Source organism: Eumetopias jubatus, unplaced genomic scaffold (genome assembly GCF_037043125.1).
Source record: "Eumetopias jubatus isolate StellerSeaLion01/CBP00866 unplaced genomic scaffold, mEumJub1_p1.0 scaffold_5, whole genome shotgun sequence".
Classification (NCBI taxonomy): domain Eukaryota; kingdom Metazoa; phylum Chordata; class Mammalia; order Carnivora; family Otariidae; genus Eumetopias; species Eumetopias jubatus.
In genome coordinates this window covers 136,442,348-136,455,982 of record NW_028274811.1, presented here as the reverse complement: position 1 = coordinate 136,455,982, position 13,635 = coordinate 136,442,348, and positions in this window count along the sequence as shown.

Genomic DNA, 13,635 nt, shown 5'->3' with positions numbered 1-13,635 from the left:
CCAAAAAATCAATTAGCTCTCACTCAAAATGGAAAAGGCAGTGGAGAATATTTTACAAGTAAATAAATGTTCCTCTACTTGAATAATAATGGAGGAAAGTGTATTTGATAACCATCATAACCCTTATTTTTAAAAACTGGAAAAATTGTTTTTTCTGAAAAAAAAAAGGTTTGGTCATGGTTCAGGAGGAATAACTTTTTCCAAGACTTATAAAATAAGTGAAGATTTGTAAGTCAGGTGTGTATGTTCTTTCTTTGTTCATAGCCTAATTTCAGAATTTCATGTATATGAACGGTTACACTGTAGGAAGTCTAGATATACATTTCTTCAATATTTTAATTACATGATTCCTGGCAAATATTTGATTTATTCAGTGTAGCTTTGGAAGAGATATGCTGAGCCTTGTTCCCACATGTAAAAATAAGAAAATGAATAATTATTTCAGGGTACTAAGAGAATTAACAATAAAACTGTCGGTACTTTGTTGAACTCTTAAGGAATGTTTACTAAATATCCATTGAATGCATGGATTATTAGTCTTATACGGAGTTATGCAAACCCCATATCAATCTGCATTTGAAGGAAAAATCTAGTTTTTAAAATTTTGATCTTATTATCAAAGTTAATTTTCAGCTGTAAAGAAGTCTTTTTTAAATTGTGTTGTTTTTTTTCTTTCACTGTACACTGAAAATTTTGAAAAGGGCATTAAAAGATTGTCAAGTTCTTCCTTTACTCATCGGCTACTCACGGAGAGCCCCTATGCTTTAGGCCCTTTCTTGTCTCTGAATGAAGCAGAGAAGGACGTTCCAGTGTACCTCACAGAGGTGACTTTCCTGCCCATGTGTAGGCACATATAGTATAAACACACATAGACTCTTCTTCGAATTATCTTTATAATTTTATCTCTACCTTTATGTTATAATTTATCATATACCTTAATAAGAAACTTTATACCATATTGATGATACAAACATTCTTAGATTGCTTCATAATATACCTTACTAGTTGTTTATTTTCTGTAGCCTCAGAGATTTCTTTCTGCATTTTATTTTACACCTTGTTTCCCAATTTCTGCAGAATCAAAATGTCTTAGATGTAATGCTCTGGACAAAACAATACAGCTAGAAATCATATCAAAAGTGTAATTCCCACAAAGGCAAGTCACGCGAAACAGAAGGAGAATAAATGGCATGCTAGCAATTTTTGCAATAATTTTCCTCCTTCAATTAATCAGAACTCAATTGGCTTGAAAAAAATATGTATCATCTAAGACAAGTCATCTGTCTTGGCTGGCGCCTAAAGTAGATGGGCCATTCTTTATCTCATAGCACTTCTACTATACAAACCTAAAAGTACAAAATGGAATTCTAGACACACAAGGTTAAAGAAAAGCAGAGTCAGGTTTCATCTTCTGCAATAATGTTAAATGGTCAAGGTGAGGAACAAAAAGTAATATCCATGTTTTGTGATGTGTACAAGAAATGTGAAGCGAGATGTCAAGAATGATGAATATAACAAAAATCTTCTCACAGAAAGAACTTAGTCTACACAGCATTTTCAACAAATAAATCACACATTCTTTTCTGCTCTTAGATCAATCAGTGAGTCAATAATTTGCAATAGGGTTAATTTGACCCTTTGAGTGGATGTGACCACATATTTGGCTGAATTTGGTTGTTTGAAAGGAAAAGGATTTTTGAATCACTTCTAACAAAGCCATTGTTTATATATAGTTTGGATTTGGTGATACTGACACATTTGAGATATAAGGCAGTTTATCCTAGAGGCTCTACCTTCCTGTCCCTGTGAATTAGAAAGTCTCTCGGTGACTCAGGAGACATTATAGAAAAAAAAATCCAATTTGTTTTAATAACCAGGTGTGCCTTCAGGGAGCATCTGAAAGTTGAACAAGCATGGCAATGGAAGCGGCCTCCTACTCATGCCTGAGGTTATCATACAAAACACTATGTAAATGAGACACCAAGAATCTGGTAAACCAGGAGAGAAGAATGAAGAAGAGGTACAGAAAGCAATGCACATTAAAGACCAAGAGCCTCTGGTTTAGGTTCTAACACTTTGTTCTACCTTCCAGATACATGTTCTACCTTCTAGATAGACTTTGTTCTACCTTCCAGATATTTCTGCCTTTGGGTCACATGACACATCCCTACAACCTTATGGTAATATTTTCCTTTTGCCATAAGTCTGGTTGTTTTTGTCTTTTACCTACAACCCAAAGAGTGCTAAATAATATTCAGTTTCATTAATATCTCACTAGGTGCTCTGTTACTATTTTTGTGAAATTAACTCAGAAAAAGGCTTAAATTTGATAATATAAACACCAATTCATATTTCCAAATATAAATTCTGCAGAATATAAATATTAATTTAATAAAATTTAGAATAAAAATGTTGTGTACCGAATATACACTACATAAAATATAATTAGATTAGTTTTAAATTAATTTGGGTTTGAGGTTGTTTATAATGGTATATTCTGAGAAACTGTTACCAAAACAATCATTATGAATGGGTTTCTAGAGAAACACCCTCAAATCTTTTTCTAGGACATAGCTCTTCTCTATGTGAAAGCTCTCTGGTTTAGCTCATGTTTGAGTGGTTAGTCTGAGTGTTGAATGCTCATATTCGACCCATGCAATTAAATGAATCTTGGATGGTGCAGGGGCTTATGTGTAAGTTCTACATAATTATGACTCTCTGGGTACCCTTAGATGTAATTTCAGATTTTACTGTACAATAATACGATCTCCTTGGATTCCATGATTAAAATGTTTGATTGTTATGCAAAAGCCAAATTCATTTTCGAGTTCAATGGCAACACATAGATGTGTCTCCCTGTCTCCTATTCAAATCTTACTTGTCTTGATTAAAGGATGGGGAGAATTAGCAAAAATCTTACTGCTTAATAGAGAAGTGAAAAACATCTAGGGTAAATATGATCCATTTTTAAAATTATATATGAATGTAAATGTACAGTTATAGTATTAATGTTGAATGAAATTTTTATATATGCATAGTTTACCTGATGCCCCTTCAAAATAATGTCATCATAATTTATTTGAGGAAAAGTGAAGCTTCATATCTATATTTCTGTCTGCATCTCTTTTCTATTCTATTTATAGTATTACACTTAGGAATGCAGGATGAGATTTGGGAGAAAAGAAGGACAATAAGTTAATGACAGATGTGAGTGAGCTGCAGTTTTGTGCACAATTTGTGTTTTTGACATGTTGTTGAGATATATTGGCAGGAGCTGTTTAGAGAAAGGCTCGCTGTTTGATGTCATGTTCTGGCCTGAAATTGTCATGGGTTAAAGTAAAGCGCTATCATAACCGTGGGTATTAGAAATATCCCTGTTGGGTTTATGCTAAGTAGTTTGAAAACTATCACACATCCATTTATTGTACGAACAGAATCAGTATTTCAAAAATCTGACCACTCTGCTTGCCTTGCTCTGAAACAAACAAACAAACAAACAATTCCAACATTAGTGAAGAAGATCCTTTCCATCCCACTCCAGGAGACATTTTCAATGTTAAAATGGTAATCTGTGGTAATCTGGAATCCAGAAAGTAAGGGAAGGGGTAGGATGTTGGTGACTCCTTTTTCTTCTATTGCTGGGTAAGGTGGTAGAATATAGAAAGTATATCTAAATGTACAGTTTCCTCAGGATATTCTAGGAAAGAATTCATTCTTCCTGGAAGAAGAGATTAGGATTCTCTTTAAGAAGAGATTTAAGATTAGGACTTAAAACCAGAAGCAGGAAACAGGGTTTTCCTGGAGGTATAAAGAGAAATTTCATGTTTTCTAAGGGCACTTGGGTTGCAAACTGCCACCGGTGAAATAGATATTGGTTAGACATTTGACTTTGGACAGACCTGCTTGATCCTATTGACCCGAACACCTGCTGATAGCCACAATAGTGGACTGAAATGCTTACATTCCGGGTGGTCGGGAGGAACTGGCCACATTTACCCAGAGGAAATGGACCATGTATGTAAGCCTAATATTTAGCATTAATAAACTTTGAATTTACAAGGTCTTTAAGTACATGAAAATATAGGATAATCACAACTAAAACCTGAATTGATGTTCTGCAGCATCAGAGAGAATAAATAGCACTTAATATTGAATAAGTATAAAAGGGGGTGGAAAAATAAAGTAAGATGAAACAGAGAGGCAAACCATAAGAGACTCTTAATTCTAGGAAACAAACTGAGGTTTGCTGGGGGGCGAGTGATGGGTGGGAGGATGGGGTGATGGGCATTAAGGAAGGCACTTGATGGAATGAGCACTGGGTGTTATATGCAACTGATGAATCATTGAATTCTACCTATGAAACTAATAGTACCATATATGTTAACGAAATTGAATTTAAATTAAAAAAATTAAAAAAATAAACAATTTTTTTAAAAAGGATGGAAAGTAATAGGGAAATACTAAGAGACTTTTGTATCATATGGCAGATGTAACAACAGGTCATGGAGGAAGAAGTTCCAGAAAGAGAAAGGAATGAAGTAAAGGAAAATCAAATAAAAGATGCATTTTCTCTGAGTCTGGAGATTTAAGGTGCTTATCAAGTCCCAGAGAAGATTAATGAAAAATGATACACAATACAGAATACCCTGATACAAATCCTCAATTCAAACAAAAGAAAAAAAAAGTCCTTAAAATCATTGGGGTAGAAAGAAAAGTTTTCCTAAAAAAGGTAGAAAATCTGCACTATGGGACTTCTCATCTACATAACAGTAATTGAAGGAAATCTGTGGGTGATGGAAATATGGTTTCTGCTATTCAAAAAGGCTATGCTGTTATAATTCCAACTATAACATCCAACTGTTGTAATTGTTATAATTCCATATTTAAACTAAGAAGGAAGCTAGTATTAAAAACTAGAAAAGTTGGAGCTTGTGTTTTCCATGTGTCTTTGGACAACACTAGGGAAAGTATTTCAATTTAGTAGCTATAGAATCAAAACAGAGTTGTTAAGAAATGGAAACAACCATGTAAGAAACCATGAATTTTATATTTTTAAGTACAGATATTGAACTAGAGGTGTTACACTCTTAGTAAATACTTAATAGTCTAGACTTAAAAGTAGGTGAAAGAAAAGATTAGATAGATGGATAGGTAGGTAGGTAATTAGGCAGGTAGGTAGGTAGGTATTCAGCTAGCTAGGCTAGATCAATCAGAGCAAAATGTAGAAGTAGGGCAAGGACTAGGAGATACTAATTTGTCATCCAGGTGGTGGTTGAGGGGAGAGTAAATCGTCCTCAGAGGATATAGACACAGGCACAAGCTATTTTGTAACAGTGGCCATGATGGCCTTAAGATTCTCATTGCCTTGACTAAACTTTAGACAAGATTCTTCCTGATTATAGAACTCTTGCTCCCGTTTCTTAGAACATTTACTTGAGAAAACCTGCAGTTGCAAATTCTTTCTCTATCTCTTTGAGACATAATTCTTCTCCCAGCCTCTTGCCAGGGTCACAACCAAGAGGAGCACCTTTCTTAGAGATCTGGGAGCCACTCCTTTGAAATGTAATCATCAAGAAAGATGGACTTGTTAAAAAGCTCTGGGAATCTCATGTAGAGCATGGTGATTATAGTTAACAATACTATATAATATAATTGAAAGTTGCTTAGAAAGTATTATCTTCAATGTCCTCACCACATAAAAGAAATGGTAATCATGTGACAGGATGGAGGTGCTAGCTAATCTTATGGTAGCCATCATTGTGCAATATATATGTATCAAATCAACAGGTTCTACACCTTAAACTTATGCAATATAGTATGTCAATTATATCTCAATAAAGTTGGGAGGGAAGTCTTCTCCCTTCTCTGTGGGAAGATAGGAACCTAACTTCAATAAGCATCAATTATTAAACACAGATGGCCTAATCACACTGACTATTCTCTTTACTAATGTCCTGTAGTACTACTTTTCAATTAGCTCACCGTAGTGCCTAAAAATTCTTCTGCCTTTATCTTATCAAAGTTGAAATCAATCTCTCTTTCCTATTTTATTAGTCTTGAGCAAAGTTTTTCTTTCCTGTTCCATTTGATGTAATTTTTGTTTCATTTTCTTTTTTTTTTAATGTATGGATAAAAATTTCAAGGGAAGAAACCCAAATCATGAAAATAATGTGATATTAGATTCACCTCATTCCTGAATAAGACTCTACAAATGAAAGCTACAAGTTTCCTTATTCCAAACATCGTCTTTGGTTAAAGATGCAAGTGTTTATTATTATGCACAATAATCAGAGAAATGAACATCATTTAGTGGAGTCCAAACTGCTACACTGTTTTTGAAAATAAATCTGCAATTTATATCAAAATTATAAATTTATACTCAACCCAGCAATACCACATTTAGTAATCTAGACTACAAAAATAAAAGCATTAATTCCTCTGGGTATATATACAAATATATTTATTAAAATATTATTTTAGTGGCTAGAACATGCAAATTAACTATTCCATTCAGTCGCAATGGGTTAATAAATATGTGTCATAACTACATCATGGATAAGTGCTACTTGCTGAACTAGGATCAATTGAATATGATTTTGGTTTAGATCATGAATATTTTTATTTTTAAAAAATATTTTATTTATTTATTTGACAGAGAGATAGTGAGACAAGGAACACAAGCAGGGGGAAAGGGAGAAGCGGGCTCCCCGCTGAGCAGGGAGATTGATGCAGAGCTCGATCTCAGCACCCTGGGGTCATGACCTGAACTGAAGGCAGATGTTTAACGACTGAGCCCCCCCAGGTGCCCCAGATCATGAATATTTTTAAAGGTGAAACTATTTTCAATTTGTGATGGATACTTGCCAAATCAGAGAGGTTTTAGTTTGCGGTTTATTATAACTTGCTGTAATGAATTAAGCTCCAAAGTAGAAAAAAAAGTATTGAAACTACTAAACATGAAATATTTCTAAACAAACTATTGGATAGATATTATTTTGTTGTAATTAATTTGACGTCTATATTTTCAAGTACACGTTATTTGTTTTAGAGAAATTGAGTTTTTATTAATAGATAAAATTAAGTTGTACTAATCTGTTTGAAGAGTGTAGTTCTGACTTAAGAGCTTTCAAATGATTTCAGAAAACTGCTCTCAGTAAACATTTCTTTTTTTTAAGATTTATTTATTTTTGAGAGAGAGAGAGAGCCCATATGGGCAGCAGAGCAGAGGGAGAGCATTTCAAACAGACTCCCCACGGAGCAGGGAGCCCAACGCTGGATCTCATGACCCATGAGATCATGACCTGAACTGAAATCAAAAGTCAGACACTCAACTTACTGAGGCACCCAGGTGCCCCCACAGTAAACATAATAAGCAATAAAATTTGCTACCTTGTTCAACAGACAAATAAATATTAAAGACAAGGCAGCAGGACTTTACTCTTATGCATAATACTGTGAAAGCATGAACACAGAGGGAACAGATAGTTTTATGAAAGCATACAAAATGTCAATACTGCCTTTTGAGAAGCAAATTATTCCATAAACTCCTGTTTATGTGACATATGCCTGTGCATGTATGTGTGTGTGTATGTTTCTGAATGAGTTGAATGATACCAATTAAATTATGTGAAGCTCTTAAAAGAAGATGTGTATTTACACTGATATCTGATAAGAGTACAATCACAATTGAATACTTTATATGCATTCCTTCCACACTCCTAGATTTGATCGAAGGTAATCAATAGTACACATAGTGAAAAAGTGCTTCCTTACTATGTTTCAGCTGCTTCTAAACCTGACTGCTGACACACAAATTGTATTTACATTCATAATTTACCTTCAATGATTAAGTACGTTAAACGGGATTAAAATATTTTCCAAACATCATTTTAGATTGCTGGATTGAAGATGAAGATGGGAAGAGATTTTAGCGTGGAGATAACAGACTGTTGATTTTAAGTTAAATCATTTAATCTCTGTGTAATTCCTGTTTCTTATCTTCAAATTTGAAATAAATCTTTTATCTAAAAATAGATGGGAGATGTTGATTTTAAACAATGAAATTACCCCGGGTTGTTGGTTGTGAAAAAGGAAAAACTAAAACCTTGTTATTTGGTGTTCAACAACTTATGGCAACACTTCTACTTTATATGTTTACCTAGTTTTATCTTTTTTTGTAAAAATAGTGGTATAAAATTCATTGAATACTGATTCATTCATATGTAAAATATTCTAAAATATTATGTAATGTAAGACTAAGATTAGAATCTTTACTTGGAGCTTTTATTGGTTTGAAATTACCAACAAAATTAAATAACCTGGTGTTTTTTTACAGAACAATTGTGTCTTTTCTGAGCCCTGACCTTGTCAGCAGTAAAAGGTGTGATACCTATCCACGGTAAGGCTCTTCGACTTATAGAGAGCTGAACCAGAGAATCTATGGAAGAAATATACCATTCCTAAAACAAGGGTTTTATAGGATAGAGAACTTTTAATGGAATCAGGATGTTTTCACATCTCCTCCCAATTTTCCAAGAATCAATTCCATTTAGTTATTTCCTCCAGTTCAGGTGATAAGGTTTAGGAGACAAATTTAAACTAACCAAATTTGAGGCACCTGGGTGGCTCAGTCGGTTAAGTGTCTGCCTTTGGTTCAGGTCATCATCCCAGGGTGCTGGGATCGAGTCCCACATTGAGCCCCATATTGAGCCCCACACTGGGCTTCCTGCTCAGGGGGGAGCTTGTTTCTCTCTCTCCCTCTGCTGCTCCCCTTGCTTCTGTGCTCACGTGCTGTCTCTCTGTCAAGTAAATAAATAAAATCTTTAAAAATCTTAAAAAAATAAACTAACCAAATTCAAAATTTATATATATATTTTATATGTATATATAGTTTACATTTTAATATGTATATATGTATAAATTTAAAATGCACATATATGTATTTGTATATACAACTAACAAAACTGCTTATTAATTTTTCCAAAATAATTTACTTTTTTTTTTCTAAAAGCCTATTCCTATTGTTAACTTTCATATATACTCTCTGAAGGGAGGGATCTTGTCAACATTTCTTTTTCAATGCTGTCTCTCTAGTGCCTAGAAACTAAGTACATGACATCCCAAAGTGCTTAATATATATTTGTTTACTATATGATTGAATTGAGAGTTTAATGTGTAAAGGAGAATATCGCTGTTTTAACTAGCAATAAAGGAATATCACTTCAGTTTTCAGATTACGTCTTTTTCTAGGAATAATCTAATAAACCATTTCTTTGTAAATCATCATGCATATAATAAACAGTTAGGGGCGCCTGGGTGGCTCAGTTGGTTAAGCGACTGCCTTCGGCTCAGCAGGGAGTCTGCTTCTCCCTCTGACCCTCTTCCCTCTCGTGCTCTCTATCTCTCATTCTCTCTCTCAAATAAATAAATAAAATCTTAAAAAAATTAAACAGTTAATACGACATCTGTTTTACTTGTCCCCTTATCCCTTGGCTATTTAGAATTTCCCTTATATTTTATGATATTTCTGGTTTGAGCAGACATCATATAGCAGAATTTTAAAATAAGCTGGCCCCAGTAGTTGATGTTTTAATTTCTGGAAAAATCATTAAATTTAATAGTTCAATATTTCAAGGGAAGAAGAAGGAAACTTCCCCCATTTGTTTGGGGGGCACCAATAAATTTGGAAGTCACTGTCTGTGTTAAATATTTAATTACAAAGTAATAATTACTAAAAAGGGAACAAAATTTGTATTAGAACTTTGGTATAATACACATCAAATTCATTTGGTTAGTATGTGATTCAAAAAGAGAAAAAATGGAAAATATTATTAAATACAATTTTTGCTCTACTGTTTTTCATTTTTTTTTATTTTAAGTAAACTCTATGCCACAGGTGGTGCTCAAACTCATGACCCCAAGATCAAGAGTCACATGCTCTACTGAGTGAGCCATCCAAGCCAACAGTACTGTTTTTAATAGAAATAACTGTGATAGTGTAAAATTACAGTAATATACATTTGATGTTTTCTTTCTTAAAACTAAGAATGTCCTAATTGTACTGGCAACACTGATTGAACTGATTGATTAATTGATTTTAATTCATCACACACTTCTCAGGTTAGGTCACAATGTCATCATTTGTCCTTCATATGTTTTCCTTTACTCGTTTATTCTTTTTTTTTTAAAGATTTATTTATTTATTTTGAGAAAGTGAGAATGAGAGAGAGAGAGAGAGAGAGCACATGAGAGCGGGGAGGGTTAGAGGAAGAAGCAGGCCCCTTGCTGAGCAGGGAGCCCGATGCGGGACTCGATTCCAGGACTCCAGGATCATGACCTGAGCCGAAGGCAGTTGCCCAACCAACTGAGCCACCCAGGCGCCCCTCGTTTATTTTTTTATATTTTTATTTTCTGTCCTTTTCTCCGATCATTGGTAAAAATTCTGATTTATTTTTACTGTTTCGTTTGTAGAAAATTTTTCAAAATCCATTTTGAATTATGCTTTTTTTCTTTAAATTTTTTATTGTTATGTTAATCACCATACATTACATCATTAGTTTGTGATGTAGTGTTCCATGTTGAATCATGCTTTTTTAACCATGTTTTTAAATTTACATACATAAAGGTTACATATTTACATATCTGCTTATATATAATTGTATTCATATGTATGTGTCATAGATGCATACACACACATATATATATAATTACCTTTCTTTTTCAGTAAACCCAATATTTATATATATATATATACATATGTACACATGTCATATATATAATTACTTTCTTATGTTTTTGATAATTAGCCTTTTTTAAAGTTCTATCCATGTTTCTTTTTTTTTAAGATTATATTTATTTATTTGAGCGAGAGAAAGCCCAGGAGCAGGGATAGGGGCAGAGGGAGAAGGAGAAGACTCCCCACTGAGCGGGGAGCCTGATAAAGGGCTCAACCCCAGGACCCTGGAATCATGACCACACCTGAAGGCAGACACTTAACTGACTGAGCCACCCAGGGCTCCTTCTATCCATGTTTCTATATACACATCAATGGATGCAACTGATCTGCTGCTCCATTCTGTTGCATAATGCTCCATAAAATGTGGCTACCACATTTTGCCTATCTACTCTTCTTCCAGTGATGGATTCAGGAGCTGAAAGCTTTGAATGAGTTTTTATCTCCAAATATTTATTTTTATTTATTTTTTCTCCAAATATTGACCTAAATTCCACAGAGTACATAGAGATTTTAAATATAAATATACCTTATATCCTCTTAAGAATGTTAAATATTCACTGTTCTCATTCTTACCATCAGGTGGTTACAACAGTGATGACAAAGAGATATAACTATCTCTTGGCTGCCAACACTAATGACTGAAGGTGGCAGGAATGCTATAGGATAGAATAAAACAGAAAGTGGTTTATTCAATTATTGGAAAGATTTTAAATATTCCAAGATTTCATTGTTTTTTTGCCAATAACTCAATGTGTAGTTCTTCCATGTCAACAAAGAAAGCCTTTGATTGACACTCCCTATTGGCCTTATATAATATATGTTTTATTTTTTTGGAAAAACTAATAATTATTTTTTCATTTTATGAATTTAGCAACAAAAAGTCTGATGGCCTCCTCTGACCCAGATACTGTTTTTGAGGGTAGGGATATCAGAAGCATGGTTATATGTTTCCATAAAATATGGAAACCAACATAGCTGGAGTGAATTGCTGAGGGAGGGAGAAATAGGAGATGGGGTAAAATAAAGCAGGGGGTGGAACAGTTCATCTCTGACCATGTAGGTCACTAGAATGACCCAGACTTTTTTCTGAATAAGATGGGGAGCCAGTGAATGATTTGTTGCAAAGAAGAGGTAAGGTATGACTTAGAAATCTTTTGGAATACGTAGGCTACTTCTGAACAAATTTGTAAAAAAATATAAAATGTGGCTATTAAAAAACACATTTAAATATTTTTTAAATAGTTACATAAGGAGTAGAATAGTGTATTTAGTGATCGGAAGAGGCACCTGTACCCTAAAGTTTATAGCAGCAATGTCCACAATAGCCAAACTGTGGAAAGAGCCCAAATGTCCATCGACAGATGAATAGATGAAGGAGATGTGGTATATCTACACAATGGACTACTACTCAGTCATCAAAAGGATGAATTCTTACCATTTACATTGAAGTGAATGGAACTGGAGGGTATTATGCTGAGTCAATCAGAGAAAGACAATTATCATGGTTTCACTCATATGTGTAATATAAGAAATAGTGTAGAGGGATCATAGGGGAAGGAAGGAAAAACTGAATGGGAAATCAGAGAGGGAGACAAATCATGAGAGACCCTTAACTCGAGGAAACAAAGTGAGGGTTGCTGGAGGGGAGGTGGATGGGGAGATGGGGTAACTAGGTGACAGGCATTAAGAAGGCACGTGATGTGATGAGCACTGGGTATTATATGCAACTAATGAATTACTGAATGCTACATCTGAAACTAATGATGTACTATATGTTGCCTAATTAAATTTAAAAAAGTGGAATAGTGTAATACAAAGAACTTCTTTAAAAGACCTTGAATATGTGGGAATATTCCCATGTTTAACACTAACTGGTACTATGAACCTGAGTAAGTTACTAAGTCTCTTGGTCTCAGCTTCTTATTGACTGAGAGAGATTGTCAGGTGGGATTTCTGATGTTTCTCCCACTTCAGGTCTAAATTTCTAGGACTCTGAGCTCTGAGTCAACCCCCTAAGCCCTGTTGTTCAAGTTGTTAGGCAGAGAAATCAGTAGTTGTGTTTTATTCACTTTGTCAAACTGTTTTTTTGTTGTTTGGGAGAAAGGCATTTTTCTTTTCTTCTTTTTTGATACTAGAGTAGGAAACAATTTTAGTTTGGTGAAAGGAGATAGTATAGCAATAATCTGAGGTTCATTTTTATTCTTTTTCCTATTCTTTTGAAAAATTCACACACTTTTTAGAAAAATAAATCCTAAGCAAATTAGCTAGACTTTCACTGAAATACATAGGTACAAAGGACAGTAATAGTTTGAGAGGTTATAACGCCACATTTTAAAATCCACATATATTCATTTAAGCCAAAGTAGATGGAATTCATTTTTTTTATAAGTTGGAATGGTAGTAGGAGTGAATAGAAGCTGAAGAGAATGACATTTGGATGAAAATGAAATTACTTCACACAAAAATAGCATTGTCTAAAAGGTACATCTATTTGCGTTAAAGATGTGGACAGCCAGAAGCCACAAAGTAAAAGTCTGGGTGCCATTGGGTCTGTGGTGTGCACTCTGGCTATGTGAGAGCTACAGATATGGCAACAACATTTATTAAAAACCCACAATAAGTATACACTGGTTCCTCTCCTCCGTGCGAAACTTCCAACTGGCTCCTCTCGACTTTCTAAATTCCTCTCTAATATGAGCCAAGGAAAGTGGATGTTTCTTCCATCTGTGGTTCCAAATTAAATTTCCCCTTAAGTCCATACCTTCCAAAGGTCAAAATCATGAACTACTCTGAGATATCCCTACCATATTGTTACAGCTGTCACTTTCAGAGAACTGATTTCCAGCCCTGTTTTACTCCAGATTTCAACTGAAAATTCTGAATCACAATTTTGAAGCCAT